Source organism: Eriocheir sinensis, chromosome 3 (genome assembly GCF_024679095.1).
Source record: "Eriocheir sinensis breed Jianghai 21 chromosome 3, ASM2467909v1, whole genome shotgun sequence".
NCBI lineage: Eukaryota > Metazoa > Arthropoda > Malacostraca > Decapoda > Varunidae > Eriocheir > Eriocheir sinensis.
The window spans coordinates 6,138,212-6,144,211 of record NC_066511.1 but is presented as its reverse complement, the minus strand read 5'-3'; the positions used below and the strand labels follow the sequence as shown (position 1 = coordinate 6,144,211).

General features: G+C 41.4%; 1 protein-coding gene across 1 annotated transcript in view; it reads left to right on the top strand.

Annotated features, from left to right (window-relative positions):
- Window positions 1-6,000, top strand: part of LOC127003933 (uncharacterized) — a 34,594-nt gene that overhangs the window by 18,613 nt on the left and 9,981 nt on the right. The window lies entirely within an intron of this gene.

The following is a 6,000-nucleotide window of genomic DNA, read 5'->3' as shown; positions in this document are numbered from 1 at the left end:
GTGGTGCTGTTAGGTCATGGCATACTGAATTAGCTATCCATACAGTAATCACTTGTCAAATTCTCTATAGTAGACAACAAGCGACTCGGCTAGATGCCATGCATCACAAGACTGTTTATTTTGTAACAAACACTACCCAAAAAGAATGGGGTTTGAGTAAAAGTAAATATTTTTAACGACTTTATGGTTATGAGAGGAGTACTCTGATGTATGTTCCATGCTCTTAATCTCAAAATGTAGTGTAATTTTGTCGTTTCACGGCCACTTCTCGGCTTTCCCATAGCCGAAGCCCACGGGTTAAGCAACATGATCCCCGCTGCTTCCGGGTTAAGTGTAGAACATACGATTTTTGAAAAAGAGCAAATTGAACCCTTAGAGGGCTGCAATCATTCTAAATATGTGGAGACGTATGGAACATAATAATAATACTTATCAATGACAATATTGAATATATAGATTTGATAATTTATGCAATATATTGATTTTTATTAAAAACTTCTCCTTTGAATAACTCCGGTGATTTTTGGATCTGTTCTTTTAAAATAGTACACCTTGTAGATATCATTAACATAAACAATTTGTACCCCCCCCTAAAAAAAAAATTGGAAATTTCCTTGAGATATAATTTTTTTTTAAAGTTTGGCTAAAATTCTCCAGGTAAGCCTTCACACTCATCATAGAACTATCTCTTTGGTACAAATTCTTGTATAAATACTCCATATTATGATGCTCTTTAAAATTTGTTAAAAGCTTTATAAACAAAAAAGTTATTCAAAAAAGTATAACGTCCATCCCCCCCAAAAAACATTTTGAGAAAATCGAACTTTAAAGTCTAGCTACAATCTAACCATATTTATGCCTAGTATATTAATATTCGAAATACATCTTCTAATGGTGCATTTCAAGTAGATTTTAATGCTGTTTGAATTTTAAAGATCGGATAACAACTAAAGGAAATATTAACGATAGATGGGTTCACAAAAGGTAGGTCATGCCTCACCAATCTCTTGTCCTTCTACAATAAAGTATTTGAGGCAGTTGACAGAGATGAAAATTATGATGTAATCTATCTTGATTTTAGTAAAGCGTTTGACAAAGTTCCTCACCAACGACTGTTGCTTAAATTACAGGCTCACGGAGTAGAGGGTAAAGTTTTGAACTGGGTCAAGGTGTGGCTTAGCAATAGGAAGCAAAGAGTGCAAATCAATGGTAAAAGATCTGACTGGGGATGTGTTACGAGTGGGGTCCCACAAGGTTCGGTATTAGGTCCACTTTTGTTTATTATTTATATCAATGACTTAGATAAAGGAATTAGTAGTGATGTTAGTAAATTTGCAGATGATACCAAGATCGGTAGAGTAATTGAGTCGGATCGGGACGCTAGTATTCTCCAAGGTGAACTCAACAGATTGTATGACTGGGGGGATAAATGGCAGATGGAGTTCAATGTAGGGAAGTGCAGTATTCTGAGTGTAGGTAGGAACAACCCCTCACATAACTACTGCTTAAATGACACTCTCATAAGCAGGTCTGGGTGCGAGAGGGATTTAGGGGTCTTAGTGAGCTCTGATCTCCGTCCAAGGGTACAATGCATTCAAGCTAGAAATCAAGCTAATAGGGTACTGGGATTTATTTCAAGGAGCGTAAGCAACAGAAGCCCCGAAGTCTTCCTCAAACTTTATTTAGCATTAGTTAGACCTCATCTTGACTATGCGGTTCAGTTCTTGTCACCTTACTATAGAATGGATATCAAAATGTTAGAATCGGTGCAGAGGAGGATGACTAAGATGATTCAGGGGTTGAGAAACTTGCCATACGAGGAAAGACTCAAACAGTTAAACTTGCATTCTCTAGAAAGGCGAAGGGTGCGTGGAGACATGATTGAGGTTTATAAATGGATGAAGGGCTTTAATAAGGGAGACATTCATAAGGTTTTGTTGGTAAGAGAACCGGGTAGGACACGAAGTAATGGGTTTAAACTGGATAAATTCAGATTCAACAGGGACATAGGCAAAAATTGGTTTACTAACAGGGTGGTGGATGAGTGGAATAGGCTTAGCAGTCATGTGGTGAGTGCCAATACAATTGTCACATTAAAAAATAGACTAGATAAATTCATGGACAGCGATATTAGGTGGGGTTAGATACACGGGAGCTTAGGGTCAAAGGAGCTGCCTCGTACAGGCCTACCGGCCTCTTGTAGACTCCTGCGTTCTTATGTTCTTATGTTCTTATGTACATCAAGTGAGTGGTACTATAGTCCGTTCACTTAAACTAGATTCCTGGTGCCTAGGCAGGTTTTTTTTTTTTTTTTTACAACAAAGGAGGCAGTTCAAGGGCACACAAAAAAAGAAAACAATAATAAAAAAAAGGTTGGAAAGCTTGCAGCTGATTGGCTGCTCTGCTCTCCCGCTAACACTCATGTTGGACCACATCTTGCATGCTCGAGTGAGACATGTTTCTTTATTATATGCCATAGCTCAACTCATATACGAGCTAGCCAGTTTTGGCTGACACCATCAGACTCAGCAGTGACTGTAGAATCAAGATATATTTTAAAAACTCGACAAAACAAATAAAAAAATGGTATTACGATGAGTTGAACCGTGAAGATGTTAAAAAAATGTTTATTATATGTTTTACTTATGCTCACTGTTTTCAACAGATGTTCATTGACTGCAGAAATATATTATTACATTACATAGGAAAATTTCTCGTGAACACGATAGTGTGATCGGAATGCAGTTAAAGCTCTATGTATTGAAAACACAGAGTTATTTATAGCAACATTTCACTCGCCCCAACCATCACGGCGCTCGAGACACCCTGTATGATGATGTTAAAAAAAATGAGTGTCGCGCGTGCCATGATGGTAGGCGTGAATCTCTCTCTCTCTCTCTCTCTCTCTCTCTCTCTCTCTCTCTCTCTCTCTCTCTCTCTCTCTCTCTCTCTCTCTCTCTCTCTCTCTCTCTCTGTCTCTCTCTCTCTCTCTCTCTCTCTCTCTCTCTCTCTCTCTCTCTCTCTCTCTCTCTCTCTCTCTCTGCCTCTCTCCTCTCAGAAAGAGAGAAAAAAAATGCAGAGAGAGAAGAAGAAGAAGAAAGAAAAAACAAGAAGAATGAGAGAGGAGAGAGAACTAACTCACCCTCCTCTCTCCCTATGTGTGTTGAATGGTGTGTGTGTGTTGCATTATAATAACCACAGACATCTGATCTTGTCCATACTCAGTCATTGTCCTATGAGTGAAGAGGGGGGAAGGGGGGTGGGATGGTGTGTGTGTGTGTGTGTGTGTGTGTGTGTGTGGTCACACTTACAGGCCCTATCGTATCTCTTGCCTCTCTCTCTTTTCCTTCTCTCTCTCTCTCTCTCTCTCTCTCTCTCTCTCTCTCTCTCTCTCTCTCTCTCCTCTCTCTCTCTCTCTCTCTCTCTCTCTCTCTCTCTCTCTCCTCTCTCTCCTCTCTCTCTCTCTCTCTCTCTCTCTCTCTCTCTCTCTCTGGTAATGAACTATAATGATGTAAACAATATCTGATTTACACCATGGACCAAGACAACCGGGGCTTTCTGCACACACACACACACACACACACACCTGTGTGCAAAGAAGCTTACTGTTACGTATTATATTCAAGTTATAATTAAAAATTTGTAATCTAGTCTGCCTTGACAACCTCCATTTTCTCTTCCACTACCACGTTTTCTATTATGTTATGGTAGATTACCCGGCAGGTCTGGAGAGTCTCCAGGCGCCTCCTACATTTCCACAAACACTCGAATGAGGGCCTTATCGTAGAATTTCAGGCTCTGGTGAAGATATGACTAAGTTGCCAACGATCACAAGAACACCTTTGAAAGGAAGCGCGCCAGGAAAATTCAATACATATGGCGCGAAAATTCATGATTATATAAGCGATCACAGCGTCACGGGATCGGAGAGGCTTGATTAAATAAGCGATTGCAGTGGTTTAAAGGTTAAGTGAACAGACTATAGTTGCTGTCGGTTTTATTCAAGCTTCAAATATTTGCGTTATTGGTGCAGTACTGTCTCCAAGTTTGTGATAAATAGGTCGACGTTGCGGGTCGCAAACGTGGAAATCGCAAACTTTGAACCATTATTCTTATGGGGAAAATTGAAAACCATCGACATCTTGTGCTTGGCCACCCATCTGGGTGGCCCAGCGCATGTGTGCGGACGGCCCGGGCCGCACGCTGGGCCCGAGCAGCTGGCGGGCGGCTGATGATGGTGATGGTGATGATGAGTGTCAGTGGTGTGGCCTTTGCATTGGCGCCGCCTGAACGGTGTTTTTGTCGGGGCCCGTGTGTGTGTGGCTGTGTTTGTTGTGGGTTTGGGCTTCTCAATTTGCCAGTTCTTGTTTTCCACATGTTGTGCGGGACCCCTTTCTTTTCTTCCATCTCTTCTTTTTGAAAAGGAAGAGATGGAAGAAAAGAAAGAGGTCCCACGCAACATGTGGAAGGTGGGAATTGAGGAGCCTGGACACATGATTGGCACAGCCACACATACACAGGCCTTGATGAAGGTGCTGTTTGGGTGGCGCTGATGCGGGGGCCGCGCCGCCGACGCTCATCATCTCCATCACCATCATAAGCCGCCCATCAGCTGCTTGGGCCCGGTGCGCAGTCAGGGCTGCTCGCACACCTGCGTCTGGCTGCCCGGATCCCACTCACCATGCTTCCCGCGGCCAATGGAAAGGCCCAGGGGGTGGGTAAGAGCGAGAATCGGAATCAAGGACCACAACTAGGTGTGAAAAAACCCGGTTTCAGCAGCCTTTTCCTTTTCCTTTCGGGTCATATCGCAGCTTCAGTTTTCAATAAAAATCAAATTTTTTGGGTCTCTATCATAAACTCGGTGAATTGCAAACTTGAAACTCGCAATCCTGGAGACAGTACTGTATTTACCAATTTTCGATGACTGATTATTTTTTCAGACACTTCCTCACTACCTTGCGGTGGTCTGCAACGTGCGTTTTTTCATCGGAGTATCCCCGGTAGAGCTAATTCTTACACTTATTGCACTTTACTATTTTTGCTGATCTAAGCAAAAAATTTCACAACTATCACATTGCAATTGTCAATTTCCTGATGCGCTTCCAAATCGCTTTCGAGCAATGTTTTCCTCATATCTGCGTGGGAGGAGGAATATGGTAGAGTGGGTGGAGGAGAGGGAGGATGGGCTGGGGAGGAGGAGGAGGGAGACGCACGAACATTACTCAAAAGTGTTGTGTTTTCCACTTGTTTCACCACTACTACGTCTTTTATGTAATCTTCCTTCCATAAACTCACTAACCCGCCTCGACTAAGCCAAAAACTTGGCTTTCCAACGCTGCATTTTGATGGTAAAGCATTGATAATAGATGCGCGGCCTCGTCCCTTCTGTTCAAGGCTCGTCACTCGTACTCAGCGCATGCTGCCTCAGGGCCGCTCCCTGTGTTCAAACAAATATCGTACTGGAGACAAAAACAAGTTATTCTATAAATAGAGAAAAATAATGAGATTATTTGATAATAATATGATCCTCATATGGCAACATTCATTAAGTAGCATTTAAAAGACCCGGGCAATCAGTGGTTAAAATGCCTGCTATCGCTGTAATATCTTGCGTCTGGCTGCTCCGAGGATGCATCTCTCTCCTGTTGCCAAAAAATATTCCATGTTTTCTTCATATTTATGCTCGCTGAATCGTATGTACTTGGCTTATAAGTGTTAAAGCATGTATAATAGCAGAATATTATGAGAATTGTCACAGTGGCTGTAAAAATTTAATACAACAATTAGTTTCCAAGATATCAGAGCAATAATTGTAAAGAGAGGTTTACTCTATACATTTATTGCCTTATTTCTAAGAAAAAAATGATCAACCTTTTTTGGCACATATTGCAAAGCACAAATCAAGAAAGATACTCATGAAATTTTTATTTGAGAATCCCCTATATATAGTTATCTTGTGGAATTTAAAAGTAGACAGTGAGCTACTCTTAAGCATAAATG